The sequence below is a fragment of the Macrotis lagotis genome, chromosome 4, assembly GCF_037893015.1.
Source record: "Macrotis lagotis isolate mMagLag1 chromosome 4, bilby.v1.9.chrom.fasta, whole genome shotgun sequence".
Taxonomy (NCBI): Eukaryota; Metazoa; Chordata; class Mammalia; order Peramelemorphia; family Peramelidae; genus Macrotis; species Macrotis lagotis.
This window is the reverse complement of record NC_133661.1, coordinates 120,699,963-120,718,512: the sequence shown is the minus strand read 5'-3', so window position 1 is coordinate 120,718,512 and position 18,550 is coordinate 120,699,963. Positions and strand designations below refer to the sequence as shown.

Genomic DNA, 18,550 nt, shown 5'->3' with positions numbered 1-18,550 from the left:
ACATAATTTGAACGTGGGTCTTCATTACTTCAATTATTGTAACCACTATGCTTCTATTACATAAAACTTAAAAAGTGTAAGTAAAATTCAGAATTTTGCTTCCATATCCTAAGTGGGAGGAAGCTTAGTGTAGAGGGAAGCTCATCAATTATGGAGTTAGAGTTCTGGGTTTGAATCTTGCCTTTTTTATGTTCTCTATGTGTCTGACCTTGGGGAAGTTATTTAATCTCCCTGCACCTCAGCTTGCTCATTTTTATAATGAAGGAGTTATATTACATGGCTTTTGATTTTCTACTTATTTTGCAGCTTCTCTACTTATTTTGCAAATTTGCTTCATAGCAGTAATCCTCTGTGCAAACTGTCAGGAAGATGAGTTTTGCTTGCATTGTTTGGATGCAAACCAGAACTTGCTTCTGCTAATTTGTTTTCCCTTTAATGCTTAATACTGCAACCAGGGATCATTTTTATTGGCTACCTCAAGGCAACTGGAACTGCCAGGGTTGCTCCATTTTCATCCTTGAGTTGTTCCCGTTACATTGGTTCCACATGCTGCTAGGGTGGAGACATCAGTTAAATTCCCAACACAGCCGGTCGGGCCAGGAACGGCAACTGTGGTGAGTGGCAGTGACTCTGAAATCCTGATTAGGGGAGAACACAATTTTCTCAGAGTGGTTTTTTACCCAAGAGGATAAGGAAAAAAATGGAAAGGGAGTTTCAGTCTGACCTTAAAACCCCTGTGATCTCAATCCACAGAGCTGAGTGAGGGTCATTTCTTACTCAGCTTCTCCATGGTGCAGTCTGAGGTAATGAATAGTCATACTTTGTCATCTTTAGGAGTAAGTGAGCAGTTGAGTGTTTTAATCTCTGAAAAACAAAAGTATTTCTGTCAGTTTGGGTTTCAAGCATTGTTTTATGTTTTATGGACACAAAAGCTTTGGTATTTGATATTAAAATTTTTTTCTGAATTTTAATATGGACACAATGAGCTCAAGTTTTTATTTACAACTGCCTCCCCTTCTCATTGTCCCTCTTCCCTTCATCTCCTACCATTCCTCCTTTAAAAATGATTGGGAAGGGGAGAGCTGGGTGGCATAGCTGATAGAGCACCGGCCTTGGAGTCAGGAGGACCTGAGTTCAAATTCAGCCTCAGACACTTAATACCTTGGGCAAGTCACTTAACCCATTGCCTTGCAAAAACAAAAAACAACAAAAAAAGAAATGATTGGGAAGCCATGAGTTTGGTCTGTTAGAATGGGAGGGGTGAATCAATCTACTGTCATTGATCAAATAGGTATTGGGCACTTACTACAGTGGAAAAGGCTCTGTTGTGTGGACCCTGCCCTCAAAGAACTTACAGTCTAGTCTCAGAAGTTGTTTCATGGACCACCTTGTTAGTCTGGAAGCCTATGGATGTCTCAGAGCAATGGGGTTAAGTGGCTTGCCCAAGGCCACATAGCTAGGTAATCATTAAGTGTCTGAGGCCAGATTTGAACCCAGGTACTCCTGAATCCAAGGCCGGTGCTCTATTCACTGCACCATCTAGCCGCCCCTCAGAGCAATGCTTTTAAATGCATAAAATAAGCTAGTGAGATTACAAAGGAAACCAATTATTTTGAAATAGAATTATCAAAATAGTTTAAAAAAACAAAATATAAAACAAGTTCACAAATTTGTGGACCCCAGGTTGAGGACTTTTGGTTTAGTAAGAGAAACAAAATAGAAACCTAAAGATGATTTAAGGGAAAGGTAAAGCAAGTGCCCAGTAGAGTACAGCCATTAAGTAATGTTCTTCCTAATAATTAGGATAGCTTCTGGGTCAAAAATACTTTATGGTTGCAAAACAATTTATCCTCTCATGAGCTTCACAAGCAAATAGCATTGTTGTGATGAAAGCTATGTAAGTGTGAGATGTTATTGTCCCCATTTTACAGAGAAGGAAATTGAGGCACAGGGAGGTTGCGACTTAACTGAGATTATAGTGCTGGACTTCATTACTATTGAGTTTTAATAGGAAGTTTGGTAACTCAGACTGGGATGGCTTTTAAAAGCTTCATGGAGGAAATGAATTCTGAAAGATAGGTATGCTTTCATTAAAGAGGAAAGGGGTAGACTTTTTAGGTGAGGGGAATAGTGTAGGCAAAAGTACAAGTTGAAAAAAATCAAGATTTGACTGAAGTACAAGGTTTCTGTAATGGAATAGTGGACAGAAGAATGGACAATAAGATTGGAGCCAGTTTGCTAAGATCCTTGAAGGAGTTAAGGAATTTGGCCTTTATGGTGTAGCCAGTGGTGGTGGGGAGACTGATGGAGCAGGGGGATAGAGAAGACATTGTGTTTGATCAGGAGAGTAACCTGATTTTAGATCATAGAATTTTAGTTCTAAAGGGATCTCAGAGGTTATATAGTCTCACCCCCTTATTTTATAGATGAGATAACCAAGACGCAGGATGTTAAGTGATTTGCTCAAGGTCCCATAGGTAGTAAAATGTTTAGCAGTGGGGTTGAATGCAGATGTCTTTTGATTTCAGAACCAATGTTTCCCCCACTATACAGTGAAAGTTTTGTTTTGGAAAGATCTATCCAGTAGGGATGTGCAGGGCAGGTATTAGAAGAGGAGAAAATTTGAAGTTGGGAGACTAGTTTAAAGACAAATGTGGTTATTTTGGCTTGAGTTGACAAATCTAAATGAGAATTATTGTAGTATGAGGTCAGTTAGGTGGTGTACAGCATGGAGTCAGAAAGACTTATTTTTCAAATGAACTTTTCATAAAACACCAAAGAAAACAGATCTTGGATTCCTGCCAGATAAGAAGATATTTTCTTGGAGGATGAAATGTTTTATTTCCTATAAAAGGGCATGATTAGACAGAAGACTATTGGCTATGATAGCCTTAATTCAATCAGCAGGTGACTCAGACTTCTATGAAAATTAGCCTTTCTTCTCCTATCATTTTCTAATAAACTTCAGTGAAAAGTCAGCTTTTCTGAATCTGAATCAAAAGCATCAATCCTTGATTTACTCATGGCTCCTAGTAGAAAGTATAGAAACCATAAAACTCTTGGAGCATAGAGACTGATGTCCCACTAGAAATCTGCCCCAACAGAATCTCTGTTCCAAGGAAACTTACTAGCTGTGCGATCCCAGGCAAGTCATTTAATCTGTTGTGCCTCAGTTTCCTCATCTGTCTAATGAGTTGGAGAAAGAAATACCAAACCACTCCAATATCTTTGTCAAGAAAACTTCAAATGAGTTCATAAAGAGTCAGATACAACTGAAAAATTACTAAATATGGTAGTAGGAAGGGAAAGAGATAGATATAACAAACTTGGATAGAAGAAGCAACACTACTTGAGATATAGGGAGAATGGAAGAGCAAAACTCTCAGGCTCTATGGTGGTACTACTAATAGAAACAGTGAAGTCAGGAGATAGGCACAGGTTTTGGGAGAATATAATGATTTTGGCTTTAGACATATTTTGAAATAATATCAAGAAAATCTAGCTGAAGATATCCTGTAGGCAACTGGAAAAGTAAGATCTGAACTGAGGAGAGAAGTCAGACTGGGGATAAAAGTAGATCATAGGACTGGTTGAGATCAAATAATGTACAAATTGAAGTGACATCTTATTTTTATGAAATGAAGCTTGACAGTCATTTTGCTTGAAAAGGTTTTCCTAGAGATGTGTGATGAAGCTTTTAGAAAACAGACCACTCCTCTTTCCACTAGAAAACTGCCAAAAGTCTTTGAAAGTGGATCCAAGCTTTCATTTATGCATATATATATATATATATATATATATGTATATATATATATTGATGTTTCTCAGGCCAAGTTTGTTTTTTTCCCCTTTTCCCAGAATATAAGCAAAGTAGGGCTCCACCCAAGCTGCACCAAAAACTAGATGTCTCTTGAGCTTATGAAAGTTGCTTCAGACAAACCAGTTTCTCACAGTTGCATTTATTACAGTAATCCTCATGATTATTGTAATTTTAGTATTCTAGAATGAAGAGGTGGGTGGGGTATTGTGGGACAATTGAGAATGAGGAATAATTGATGGCATAATAGAGTGAGACAGAATTCTTTACCCAACAGATATCTGATATGCAAGCAAGCGACCAAAACAGTGAGGGTCTTGGCTATAAAAAGAACATTTTCGGAGTATAGAAAGCATTCTCTAGAGTAAGCATTATACATAGAAACAAAAGAATTAGTTTTCAGAATATTAAATGCAGCTTTTAAAAAAATGTTCCATGTATTCTATGCATGCAGTTCTTTTAATTGAATAAAAATAATTTTGAAATAGGTTTTACATAAAATTGTAACAAAAGCAAACCATGTTTGTGGCCTAAGACACTTCTCATTTTATGATTACATTAACATGTTAATGTCAAGGATTGTTTTGTTTAATGCACCTTTTTTTCCCTTTTGAGTGAACTTCTCCTATTTCATTCAATCTGGAAACTTTTTACTTGCTTATTTCTCTTTCTTCTTTCTTTCTTTTCTTTCTTTCTTTCTTTCTTTCTTTCTTTCTTTCTTTCTTTCTTTCTTTCTTTCTTTCTTTCTTTCTTTCTTCCTTCCTTCCTTCCTTCCTTCCTTCCTTCCTTCCTTCCTTCCTTCCTTCCTTCCTTCCTTCCTTCCTTCCTCCCTCCCTCTTTCTATTTCTGCAAGGCTAAGGTTAAGTGACTAGCCCAAGGTCACACAGCTAGGTAAGTGTCTGAGGCTGAATCTGAACTCAGGTCCTCCTGACTCCAGGGCCCTAGTTACTCATCTTGCTTGTTTCTGACCTGATTTGATCTTCCCTAGGCAGCTTGGTATTCCCCCCACCCCCTCCCTTTACCCTATACCTCCAGGGAAAGGAGGGAGGAAAGTGTCTCACTATAAGATCCTGTAAGATCAACTTTATCTCTATTTTAGCTCAAAATTCCTGAGTTAAAGTGATCCATCAGCCTCAGTCTCTCTAGTAACAGCAACTACTGACATACCACCAAGCATGACTTAATATTCTTTGAAAACACTAGAAACATTGATTTTCAGATCCTCCAGGGATAATTCCTTTAATACAGTCATCAAATTTGTCTATCTATCCATCTATCTACATATATACGACTAAAAAAGAAAAGATTTAAAGTCTATTTTCATTTCTGTAGAATTTATATCATCTAATATCAATCTGCTAAATGCTGGACCTCTTTGTACTAACTAGGTGGATCCTTTGATAGCAATGTAGAATATTGCTAGGAATTTATTTGAAACTTTTTTTTACACTGTCAATCTGTAATAGTCTGGCATGCTTTTAGAAAATCTTGAATTAGGAGGCAGCTAGGTCGTGCAGTCGATAGAGCACTGGCCCTGGAGTCAGGAGTATCTGGGTTCAAATCCGATCTCAGACACTTAACAGTTATCTAGCTGTGTGGCCTTGGGCAAGCCACTGAACCCCATTGCCTTGCAAAAACTAAAAAAAAAAGAATGAGTATCATAGTATCGAAAATCTTGAATTACCCTTATGTCTTAATAAAGCTTCAGAAGAATTTGGATATACAGAATATAGGAAATTTTAAAAAAATGAATATAATATCAAAACCTCCCTCTTCTGCATACCATATTAAACATCTTCTTTTAGAAAATCATTATCAGAGATGTAGATTATTGGCTTATTAAGGATCGTCCTTGAGATGTAGTCTAGTAATTGTACTGATGTATATTGAATCCTTCACTTCCCTTGACCAAAGAGGATTGATTTATCCCTGGTTAGAAATGAGCAAGTCATGGATTTCAGCAGGGGTGAAAAAAGGGATCTACAAGCTCTATGATGGTGGCATCCATTTGTTAGATAGTGGATCACTGAAGAATAGAGTCCTCTGAAAGCAATGCAGTAAAGAGTGCTAGCTCTTCAGGTAGTGAACCTGGGTTCAGAGGCTCACTTTACCAGGTACCCTATGTGTCACTGTGGGCAAATCATTTAAGCTCTCTGGGCCTCAGTTTACTTACTTTCAAAATGAGAGATTTGAACCAGATGGTTTCTAAGGTTCCTTTTATTCTAAGTCTGTGAACATGTATCATTTGTACTGTTAAGAAGTTGGCAACTCCCTCTTGAATATTTTCTGTTCTTCTTGTTTGTTGTCTGACTCTTCATGAGTCCCATTTGGGATATTTTTTTTTTTGGCAAAGATCCTGAAGGGGTTTACCATTTCCTTCTCCACCCCACTTGATAGAAGAGGAAACTGAGGCAATTGTAGGTCAGTGACTTAGCTGGGTTCACACAGCTAATAAGTGTCTGAGACCAGATTTGAATTTAAGAAGGTGAGTCTTCCTGATTTCAGACCTGGTACTCTATCCATTGCACCACCTAACTGCCCCAAACTGTGGTGACCAGAGGAAATTACAGATCCTAATAGTTATTTTGTCCTCTTTATGTTATCATGCTTTTATTTATTTATATTCATATATTTATAGACTTTATTCAGAAGTAGAATTACAACTCTCCAAGGGCACAGACACTGGGTTTTTTGTTTTGTTTTGTTTCATTTTTGTTTTTTTGCATCTTCAGTTCTTAGACCAATGCCTTACTCATAGTGTTTCCTTAAAAACGTTTGATAAAATAAATTGATTACCTTATGAGATCTTCTCCTTTTATCCTCCCCAAATGTTTAAAACCAGTCTTTTTGCTAATCAACTAGAGGAATTTAGAATTCTGCCATTTTGGGGGTGGATGTGCCATTTCTAGTTCTTTTCTATTCTTGAAAGAGAAATGATGATGCAACTTGTCTCCCACTTACTAACACACCTGTGACAAAAATGCTTAGAATCTTTTAAACTAAAAGATGCTATGTGAAGAATACCATTAAAGACTGTGATAAAATCGCAATCTTTTCCATACCTTCCAGATTCTTTTTTTTTTTCGTAGTTTTCTGGGTAGCACCTTTCAGAAATTCAGCATCAAAATCTTTTTCTTTCCTTCCTAAAATGCACTACAAGAAAACACAGGAAACACTAGATACCCAGCAGCAATGCTGAATGTGTGCTTTCAACTATGTAATAGAATGTATGGTGTCTTTAGCACTAAACCTATTTTAAAGCACATACAAATATTCATGCTGCATATACAATGTCTATTTTTAGGTTATAAGCTACATTGATCAGGACATTATGTTTGTGTTGGCCCTTTCCTTTTTTCTACCAAATAATTTATTTTTTAGATTAATGGACACTCTCATAAGAGTTTCTATTCCCAGTAAATTCAAACATTCTTGGAATTCCATCTTCAGTCATACCATCATACATATAAAATCTTAAGTTAGAAGAGACCTTAAAGATTATCTGATTGGAATCAACTCTATCATTTTGTAAACTGAAGCACAGAGAACTGAAGCAATTTGCCTATGGTCATGCAATCGTACAGCTGATCAACTTCAGTCAATACATGTCCTTTAACTTTAGATCTAGTGTTCTTTCTCTCCCTCACACTTCTGTGTGTGTGTGTGTGTGTGTGTCTGTCTGTCTGTCTGTCTGATAAGAGCACTTTTGTAAACCTTGAAGAATAATAGATATGTGTTTTATTATTTGTAATCATCTGTATTTCTATACTCTGTTAAAATGTGTCAATCACTTACTTTATACCTAGTCTCTTTTTCTGGGAGCTGCAAAAGAAACAAGGCATGGCTTCTGTCTTTTTGGAGCTGTTCTGTCCCTTGTTTATTGATGGTCCCTAGATCTACTATCTAGACACCTGTATTATCAGTCTCACCAATTGTTGGATGAGAAATCTCATCAGATCAAAGGGATCTTAGAGACCATCCAATACAATCTCCATTTCACTAACAAGGAGGCTGTAAGGTCAACTGACAAATTTGCCTAGGCAATATATATATATATAACATAGCTGAGACTCAAATCTAAGTTTTCTGAGGTCAAACTGAGCTCTCTCTCTCTCTCTTTCTCTATTATACACACTGTCTAAAATAACAGTATCTTGGGGAATGACTCATTTTGCATACACTAGCTCCATATAACTGAAAACAATTGATGATTTTTTTTTCCCAGATAAATATGAAATGCCCTAGAACTCTATGGGAAGGTCATTCTGTTCTATCTATTCATTTTCCCACCATCCTGGAACAGCCTCTGGCTGTTTCCAAAAGAAATCTGTCAGTGTCAGGTCAGAAGATCTCCAGTAGAAGTGGGGCTTTGTAGAACACAACTGCAAACCCAGATACTGGGGAAGCTCAGGCTGACAGGTCTCTTGAGCTTGGCAGTTTCTAGTTGGGTTAAACTGGTTTGGTATCTGCCCCTAATCCAGCATCAAAATGTTAAGCCCCTGGCAGGAGGGACCATTCTCTCTGAGGAGGAGTGGATTGGTTAGGTTGGAATGGACGCAGTTAAAGTTGCCATGCTGATCAGTTAGTGGGAGTAGCCTCTGCTTCACCTCTAGGCTGGTCACAATGTAGTATCCAGTCTATTAGGGGAAAGAAAAAGAATCTGTAGAATCTCATTTGGACAGATTGACTAGCTCTGTGCAACATAGCGTACATGAATTAAGTAGGAACAAGAGTGGGCTGGTTTGTACTTAGGATATTTGTGTAGAGCTTTTGACAGTCCCAGACTCCTGCTTAAAACAAACAAAAAAAAACCCCACCTCATTTTAACACCAATATTTTTCTGGTGATTTTATATGACTGTAAATGAGGGAATATCACCATCTTTGGGTATCTGAATTGCAGGTCCCCTGGACAATGGAGAGAGATATATGATGAGTGTAAACAGGTTGCAATGTATTATCAGTAATGACTAACAAGTGAGAAGGGACATAAAAGAGATTGTCAAAGAAATTTCTCAATAGAAGGGGAGATGCCTTGGTCATATTTTGAGATTTGATTGCTATATATGGTCAAGAGACCCAGAGAAGTCTTAAATTCAGTTGCACATTGAGTGTACCCCATCTGAGAGATATGGACAAGACTAGCACAGGATAAGAAAGGTACAAATGATTACAATTTTCACTGCTGGAAATAATGTCCCTATTAGTGAACTTATAGCTTCCTTGGACTATTGAAATTAGAAGAGGACCAAAAAGTAAAATGATTACAATTTCTAAAAGCAACATTAGAAAATGCTTCACTTGGTGGTATGAATTGACAACAATTCATACATATTGGAAGGAATTACATGAAAGAAATTTTTTTACAGGTAGGTAAAAATATTTTGTAAATTGTTTATGGATATATTGATGCATGCCTGAGTATTATTACTAAGCTGCCATATCAGATATTACGAAATATATTTATACATTTTGGAATAATAGCATGTTACAGTAAAAATGGAAAAAAGTTATAAAAGTAAGAGTAAAAATAAGTCTGATGTTTTACATGACATCTAGAAAAAGGGAGATCTGGAAAACTGAGCAAACATAGAAGAGAATGGGTGGCAATGTGGTAATTGTAGGAACCTTGGAAGCAGGCCCCTACATTTTCTTAAATTTCATAACAAAGGAAGGGAATGCTGAGCATAGTTAAACATGAACCCTAGATTTCAGAGATGCAGATTTCAAAAAATTGCAAGAAAAGATTGATGTGATCTTATGGCAAAAGAATTTTAAAGGGAGGATGGCTAGTTTCATAATAGGAAAATATGAAAATGAGATTTTGACTATATAATTGTGAATGATCTAGATGAAAGAAAAAGTATAACATCTGTGTGGCAGGAAAAGAAATCTAATGAGCTCAGACTTAAGAGATGGAGATAAAAAAAGAATACTAAACCAAGGAAGACTGAAAAGTGACATACACACGGAAATGTATTTCAAACATTTACAAATATTGAGATGGCTAAAGTCCTGAATAAGTTTATTTTTGTGAAAAAAGCTAAAAACAACAAAACAAAAGTTTAAATTTAGTTTTAGAGCAAGAAGACTAAGGAAGGAGGGAGAGACTTGATGTTTGGGGCAGATAATATAATGTTAACATGAAAGACAGAGAAAATAGAATTATTTTACTCCTGTATTTCTTGCCTTCTTTAGAAAAGAGAATAATAATAAAACTAGAAATGAGGTAAACTAAACTTCATTAGGATCTCACTAGGATATAATGTTGGTATAAGACATTCCCTCTGGAGGTAATCCTTCCATCATTTCAAATGGAGAACTCTTCCTCTAAGTTATGTTTCAGAGTTATCTGGAAAACTGAAAGGTTAAATGAATTGTCCGTGATCTCATAGATAATATGTATTAGAGGTTGAACTTGAAACCACATCTGCCTACCTTCAGAAAGATTATCCACTACATCTCACTCTTTCTCTCAAGATCATAGTATTACTTTATATCACAGTTCATTTAGATTAAATTATTTTAGGTGGCAGTAATCTCAATGGCCATTTAATAACATCCCTTATCCCTATTTTATAAATGAGAAAACAGGACCCAGGGAGGTTAGGAGACTTGCTTAAAGTGGCATAGATAGTAAAAGAAATCATCTCTGGAAAGCCAGTGCTTTTTTCCAGTGTACCAACCATGCTGTTGCTCTATAAATGAGGAATAGTAACTGCCATTTGGATTAGTAAATCAGATTCTTGTAAATTTGATATAACTGGATTAATCCTTGGTGAATTGATAAAAATAAGTTTTTGAATTTCTAAAGCCAAGAAACAGAACCTGGGTCCATATTGACCCTATCTGGATATAATACTCCCAAGGTCTTGACCTGAAATGACCAATTAGGCTTACCCATTTCAACATACTACATATGTATCACCCACCAACTTTCACGTAAGTCTCCTGGACAAACTACTCATTTAAGGTACTCTGTGGACCCATATCTACTCAAAGTCATAGTTCATAACTTTAAGCTGTATTTACTTTTAGTATTCAATCAGAAATAATTAGATCAAATGAAAGTCATTGAATGAAATGCTATGGTAATAAAAGTAGCAATAGAACATTTCTCTCATAAACTTGGAATCCACATTCCTACAAAATATGCCACCAATAGGAAGATATATCTCTATCTCTATCTATCTATCTATCTATCTATCTATCTATCTATCTATCTATCTATCTATCATCTATCTGTATAACTATCTATACACACAAGTAAGGAGCATATGTGACTACGGGCACACAGAGAGAATATATTTAGAGAACATGTGATCATGGTTCACATTTAGGGAACAAATATGTCTAAGGAGGAATATGCATTGAAGAATAACTGACATCTCCGATTCTGCCAATAATTGCTGGTGATGTCACTGTCTTGTTCTTGCCTACACCCTACTGGTTTCATATGGCATGAAATCTCTGCCAGGAATGTAGTCTTTGCCAGGCAGAAGGGTGTGTGACATGAATTCTCTGCTGGGCATTGCTCCCTGCTGGTCTCAGGTGGCCATTGCTGAATGGTGTTCCCTGGTTCTGTGGTTGATACCTAGTATAACTTCACTGGATGTGAAGTTATGTATCTACTTCTAGCTTTTGGCTTCAGTTAGAGTTAAAAGAGGAAGAATGGTCTCTAGCAACCTCTTTTTAACTTAAAACTTTTTTTTTTTTTTTAAAAAGGCAGGGTCATCACGTACTCATTTTTTCCTTGGGGAAAAATCCTTAAATACTTTTTTTTCTCTCCCCAATTTTGACTTTGGTTTTTTCAGAATTTTGGCTCTGATACCTATTTTCTCTCCAAAAGGAAAGTGCTCTCCATAAAGGTTAAGCTTTTGGAATACAGACCAGGAAGCTAAGCAGTGTCTGTGGGGTTTAAGTGTATTTTTAACTACAACCTCACCAAAGGTAGTCTCTGACTCTAGCTTTTATCTGACTTAGAGTTAGAACATTCTAAAATTTCCTGAATAATATCTGCTCAATAAATATAGAATCATTACCAAAAAAAAAGTGGCTTTCTTTGTCTTTTCAGTTTTCTCAATTGCAGGGTTCTCTTGGTTTCTTATGTAAAAGAGTATGAGAGGGTATAGAAAGAGGGACAAAAGGTATTAAGGCTATTCCTATTGGAGCATTGTACTTAACTTTTAATTCCTTATCTCCAAACCCTGACTTTATTATACACACATACACATATGTATGCATACATATAAACACATATACATCTTACAAAGGTCTGAGGTGGTTTTATATGTGTGTGTGTGTGTGTGTGTGTGTGCAGTTAATAATGTATCCATCCATCCATCTGTCTGTCTATCTATCCATCCATCCATCTATGTATCTAATCTATCAACTATTTATCTAAATTTTTTAGGCTTAAATACCCTTTAACTTTTTAAATTAATAAAATAATGAGACTGAATGAAACTCCTACCCACTCTTGATCTTTGTTGATTGAATGAATGAATCTCTTTAGTTCACTTTAGTTCTAAAATTCTATAATTTCAATTATTCTTTTAGCAGATTTTCTGGTATAGACAAAGTATTAAATTTATAACTATTTTCCATTGACAATCATATGAACAGAATCAGAAAGAATGCATGAATTATGCACAATGTCCCATCCTTTCACTCACTGCTATTTGGGTTACAGTGTTGGTCTCTACTACACTTTTTCCCCTGTAGGGAGAGAATAGAAATTAGTTATAGTTGAAAGTAGCTGCCTTATTCTTTTCTTAAAGATGATAATCCCTAAATCTGAAACTTGAAGGAATATGAAGTTTCAGATGTATAAATAACTAATTTATCAATTAACTATAAATACTAATGAGTCAAAAGATGAGACTGAAGCTGCTGCTTTGAATCTGTCATTTTTAGATTCCATGTATGTGAAGCTGCTAATGCCAGCATAGACAAAGAGTTAAATTAAAGTATTAACTATTTGCTTACCCATAAGGTAACCACAAAAACCAGATTTAAGCACAGATTTGTGTAGTCTTGGTTATGTTGAGGGCTTTAGCAGCTATGGTTTGAGAAGTGATGGCTCCCTTAATGATATAGGGTAGTGATATAGGGTACTATGTCAACATAGGCTTCCCTGGGGAGAATGGTCATCCAGGGCTCAGGTATCCAAAGGCATAACAACTGGAGACCCTGCCTCTGGGGCTTTGTGTTATAAGAGCCTGGGAACCCTTCCTACTTCTGCTGTCATTAGAGGTCATGTGTTTTTGGGATCCTGAGTTGGAACTCAGAACACATTTCCCTATAGAAACAATGTTTTAATGGTGAGTAAGTTTTATAATATTAGTACCATAGTCCATCTATATTATACATGAAACAGATGGGAGAAGCTAACTGGGTACATAAACATCACTACAACTTTTTTTTTCCCTTCTAGAAAAAACATTCTGAGATCTAAGAAATTCACTGGCAGAGTTGGAATATTGCCTCTACAATGATATTTCAAGTTGAGGAATTCTATGAAAATGAAGCTCCTATAATCATGCAATTAGTTGTGTTTTTTTAATAAACAAAAATTTCTCAATTTATAGGGGCTACACTCTTGTCATAGAAGAAGAATAAGGGGTGAGGATAGGAAGGATGAAGATGTGATTGACATAGTGCTGTCCAACATATAAGTGCTGACAGGTCTTGCTTCTCTGGGCCCAATGTCTAAGAAAGATAGGAGCCAGTGATAGGTCTGGGAAATGATAGTCTTTTTTTTTTTTTCCTGGAGGGCAGGAGGCAGGAAGCTGTGTTGTTTTTCATGTCCATCAACTCTATGAGGTATTGATGACCAGAAATTCACAGGAAAAGCAAAATATCAGGGGTTGAACAATATTTTAAAGCAGCAAGGTTTTGCTTTATTTTGAAACATGAGTCCAAAGGTCTAGACTGAACAGGAGGACTAATTGTGTGATCTGTTATTCAGTGTTTAGTGCCATTCAATTAGCATATTGACTTCTGAATGAAAGGTGAAGGATATATTGATCTCAATGTTATTTTTCTTGTATCAGTCACATCTTTATCTTAGTTACTATTTAGCAACAATATTTTTGTTCCTACTACATAATTTCTATTATGTTATTTCTATTTTCTATTGCTACTACATTTATTTTTTCCTATTACTACTACTACTACATAATGCCATGACCTCCCCTTCTTTCTTTTCTACTATCTTAGAATATAACTTTGTGCCTCACGTTATTTCCATCTTTGATATATTTCCATCTGACAATACATTCCTTGCATATAATAACCACTTAATAGAATGAATGAAATATTATTGAACAAATTATGGATATTATTTAGTATTTTCTTTATTAAGAGCTAATACAGTAAAATTTAATGCCTTTTTTCACAAATCATCTCCTTTATTCACTATCTTTGTTTTTCTCTCCATCACATACACAGCCTTTACTCGACCTTCTTATGTAGTTGTGGCTGTTCAGTTGTTTCAGTCATGTTCAACTTTTCATGATCCCAATTGAGGTTTTCTTGGCAAATATTGGAGTGGTTTGCCATTTCCTTCTCCAGTTCATTTAACACATGAGGAGACTGAGGAAATGGTGAAATGACTTGCTCAGACTGCCACAGCTAGAAAGTGTCTGAGGCTGTATTTGATCACAGATCTTTCTAATTCCCAGCCTAGCACTGTGCCACTAAACCATCCCTCTCAAATTAGCAATGTCACTGAAGGATAAATTCCAGAATTAAAAAAAAAATCAGACTAAAAAGTAAGAGATGAAATTAGGAAACTGAAATAAGCAAGTTTGGAAGGGAAGTATTTTAGTCATGTTGTCACTGATGGTTTCTTTGGAACATCTCAGAACATTTTATGCAAGATTAATGGAATTAGGGCAGCTAGGTGGTGCAGTGGATAGAGTACCAGCCCTGGAGTCAGGAGTACCTGAGTTCAAATCTGACCTCAGACACTTAATAATTACCTAGTTGTGTGGCCTTGGGCAAGCCACTTAGCCCCATTGCCTTGCAAAAAAAAAAACCTGAATAAAAAGATTAATGGAATTAACTAGAACATTTCCATATAGTATTTCTTAGGAATTGGTGTGCTGAAAAATTGCAAAATATGATGTGTTTGCCTGGGTTATGTGATGAAGTGATAATTCCTTGAATTTTACTTCCTGCTGTCTGAATAGATTTAGTACCTTTAGGGTAAACAGCTGGGTCCACCTGCTAAAGACAGCTTATGAGCTATGGAGTGAGCAAGTTGATAGAACAGAAAGTTCATAGGCTTAGACTGGAGAAGATCTTATGTACTGCCTAATATAATTCCCTCAATTTACAGATAAGGAAAGGAGATCTAGTGAGCTAGAGATCATACTGCTACTACTTTCCATTTTTGGATAGATGTTATGAAATATATTTTTTAATATTGATCCTAAATTTGTCTCTTTATGTCATCTGTCCTATGTCAATAGGTAGTTCCTAGCTCTACTTTATGAGGCCAAGCACAATAAATCTAATTCTTCATCCTCTTAAAAATATACATTAAGCACCTACCACGTGCAAATGCAACAGAGAGACAAAGAGACTCAGGTTAGGGCTCTCTCCACTGTACTACTGTTGACTTTCTTTTGGTAAACTAGGAGAGGAAAAATTCAAGCTATCAAAGGAATGGAATAATGGATATATGTAATAGATAAGGGAGTTGTTATCAGTGCTTGTATACTATCACTCAAGTTTTCTCCCTTTCTGTTAGGCCAGAAAATTCTCTGAGGTGTCAGCCACATGCTCTCTCTGGCTCTCTGAAAACTTCCTTTTCCATTCCTTTGTAGATAATGTTGCTTCTTTTCTCATTGATCTAGGGTTTGGGTGTGTATTATTCAATCAGATATCACCCCTATTGTATTCAAATAAAAAAAAACCCCAAACAACTCTATTTCATCCTGCCACCTCCACTGTTTTCTAATTCTCAAGCTTTCATGGCTAGTTAGAATAAATGTTTAAATTAATAGAAAAATAATAAAATAAAAGGATTGATGAGAAGTGGTACTATTTATTATTCACCTCACACAAAACATAACTTTTTTTAAAATTTATTTTTTATTCTCATTTTGCACAAATGTTTTTCTTTACATTAATAAAATATACTTGTTTACAAGTAAACAAAATACCCCTCCCCCCATGAATATAGATAGACTTGCTTGGGCAAAAAAGTAAAGGGGGAGAAAAAAATTAAAATTAAAAAAAATAATAATTGTAGGTATGGCCAGGTGATACAATGGACGAAGCACCAGCCCTGGAGCCACGAGCACCCGAGTCTATATCCAGCCTTGTAAACCCAATAATCACCCAGCCATCTGACATGCAAGCCAACAGATCCCCACTGCCCTGCAAAAACCAAAAAGAAGAAAAAAAAAGACCCAAAATAAAATAAAATAGTAATAATAGTAGGGGTGGCTGGGTGGCAGATAGAGCATTGGCCCTTGAGCCAGGAGCACCTGGGTCCGAATCCGGCCCCAGACAACCAATGATCACCCTGCTATGTGGCCCCAGGCAGGCCACCCAGCCCCACTTGCCCTGCACCCTCCCCCAAATAATAATAACAAAAAATGTGTTTCAGTCTTTGTTCCAGTACCATCAACTCTGTCGTGAGTGGATCACATTCTTTATGATAAGTCCATCAGAAAAGTTACTTCCATATTTTTCCAACGTTGCCATTGCTGATAGCAACTCCCTCCTTTCTTATTTCTCCACTACCAAGTACTATATTTTCTCTCTCCTTTCACTCTGACTCTGCTTTAGGGTTGCTGAGTGGCGCAGCAGACAGATCCCTGGTCCTGGGGCCAAGAAGCCCTGAGCCCCCATACCACCCCTTAGGCCCAGAATCCACCTGGCCCTATGGTCCTGGGCAGACCATCCAATCCCAGCCCCTTGCAAGAAGTAAAAAAAGAAAATGTGTTATATCTGACCACTGTCCCCCCATGGTCCATCCTCTCCTCCTTTATTCACATCCCCACCCCTTCCCCCTGCTCCCCCCTCCTTCTTACTCCAGTTGTCTATACCCCATTGAGTATATTTGCTGTTTCCTCTCCTAGCCATCTCTGAAGAGAGCAAATGTTCCCTCATTCCCCCCCTTGCCTCCCCCCCTTCCATATCATTGCAATAGCTCATTGTAATAAAAAAAAATCTTATTATGTGAAATATCTTGGACTATTCCCCCTCTCCTTTTTCTTTCTCCCATTCCATTTCCCTTTTTTTCTTATTGACTCCATTTTTACACCATATTTTATCTTCGAATTCAGCTTTCTCCTGTGCTTCAACTATAAAAGCTCCCTCTGCCTGCTCTATTAACTGAGATGGTTCATATGAATATTATCAGTATCATTTTTCTATACATGCAGTTCATCCTCATTAAGTCCCTCATATTTCCCCCCTCTCCTCCAATCTCCATGCTTCACCTGAGTCCTGTATCTGAAGGTCAAACCGTCTGTTCAGCTCTGGCCATTCCAAAAGGAACCTTTGAAATTCCCCTGGTTCATTGAAAGTCCATCTTTTTCCCTGAAAGAGGACATTCAGCCTTGCTGGGTAGTTCATTCTTGGCTGCATTCTAAGCTCTTTTGCCTTCCGGTATATTGTATTCCAAGCCCTACGAGCTTCCAATGTAGGTGCTGCTAAGTCCTGTGTGATCCTGACTGCAGCTCCACGATATTTGAACTGTGTCCTTCTGGCTGCTTGTAATATTTTCTCTTTGACTTGGGAGTTCTGGAACTTGGCTATAATATTCCTGGGGGTTGGTTTTTTGGGATCTCTTTCTCGGGGGGATTGGTGGATTCTCTCCATTTCTATTTTGCCCTCTGCTTCTAGAATATCAGGGCAATTTTCCTGTAGTAACTCTTTGAAAATGATGTCAAGGCTCTTTTCCTGATCCTGACTTTCAGGTATTCCAATAATTTTCAAATTATCTTTCCTAAGTCTGTTTTCCATATCAGTTGTTTTTGCAATGAGATATTTCACATTTCCTTCTAATTTTTCATTTTTTTGGTTTTGAAGTATTGATTCCTGATTTCTGGTAAATTCATCAATCTCCCTGAATTCTATTCTTTGTCTGAAGGATTTGTTCTCCTCAGAGAGTTTTCTTATCTTTTTTTCCATCTGGCCAATTTTGCTTTTTAAAGCATTCTTCTCCTCAATAACTTTTTGAACTGTTTTATCCATTTGACCTAAGCTGTTTTTTAGCATGCTATTTTCTTCAGCATTTTTTGGATTTCCTTGACTAAGCTGCTGACTTCATTTTCATGTTTTTCCTGCATCTTTCTCCTTTCTTTTCCCAGTTTTTCTTCTAACTCCCTCATTTGATTTTCAAAGTCTTTTTTGAGCTCTATCATAGCCTGAGCCCAATTTCTGTTTTTCTTGGAGTCTTTAGATGCAGGAGCTTGTGCTTCCTCATCTTCAGACTGAGTATTTTGATCCTTCTTGGGCTCATTTGCAAAATATTTCTCAATGGTCTTCCTCTTGTTTCTTTGTTTGTTCATTTTCCCAGCCTAAGCCTGTTTTTTGGGGGTGCTTCCTGAGCTTTTGGGACACTTCCAAAAGGGTCTCTGTGTGAGGTTCTGTCCTCCCTCCTGGTCTGTGAATGACCATAAGTGCCCCCCTCTGCCACGGGGCTGAGGTGGGGGGGGGGCTGCTGTTCTATGGTGGAGCCTAGACTGTGATCAGGATCAGAATGTGGTCA

General features: G+C 37.0%; 1 long non-coding RNA gene across 1 annotated transcript in view; it reads right to left on the bottom strand.

Moving 5' to 3' along the window:
• Positions 1-458: 458 nt before the first annotated feature.
• LOC141520010 (uncharacterized) overlaps positions 459-18,550 on the bottom strand; it is a 30,162-nt gene continuing 12,070 nt past the window's right edge. Inside the window, exons 2-3 of the long non-coding RNA XR_012477503.1 lie at positions 725-864; positions 459-638 (exon numbers count right to left, since the gene is read on the bottom strand). This is a non-coding gene — a long non-coding RNA (uncharacterized LOC141520010). The remainder of the gene's footprint in view (positions 639-724; positions 865-18,550) is intronic.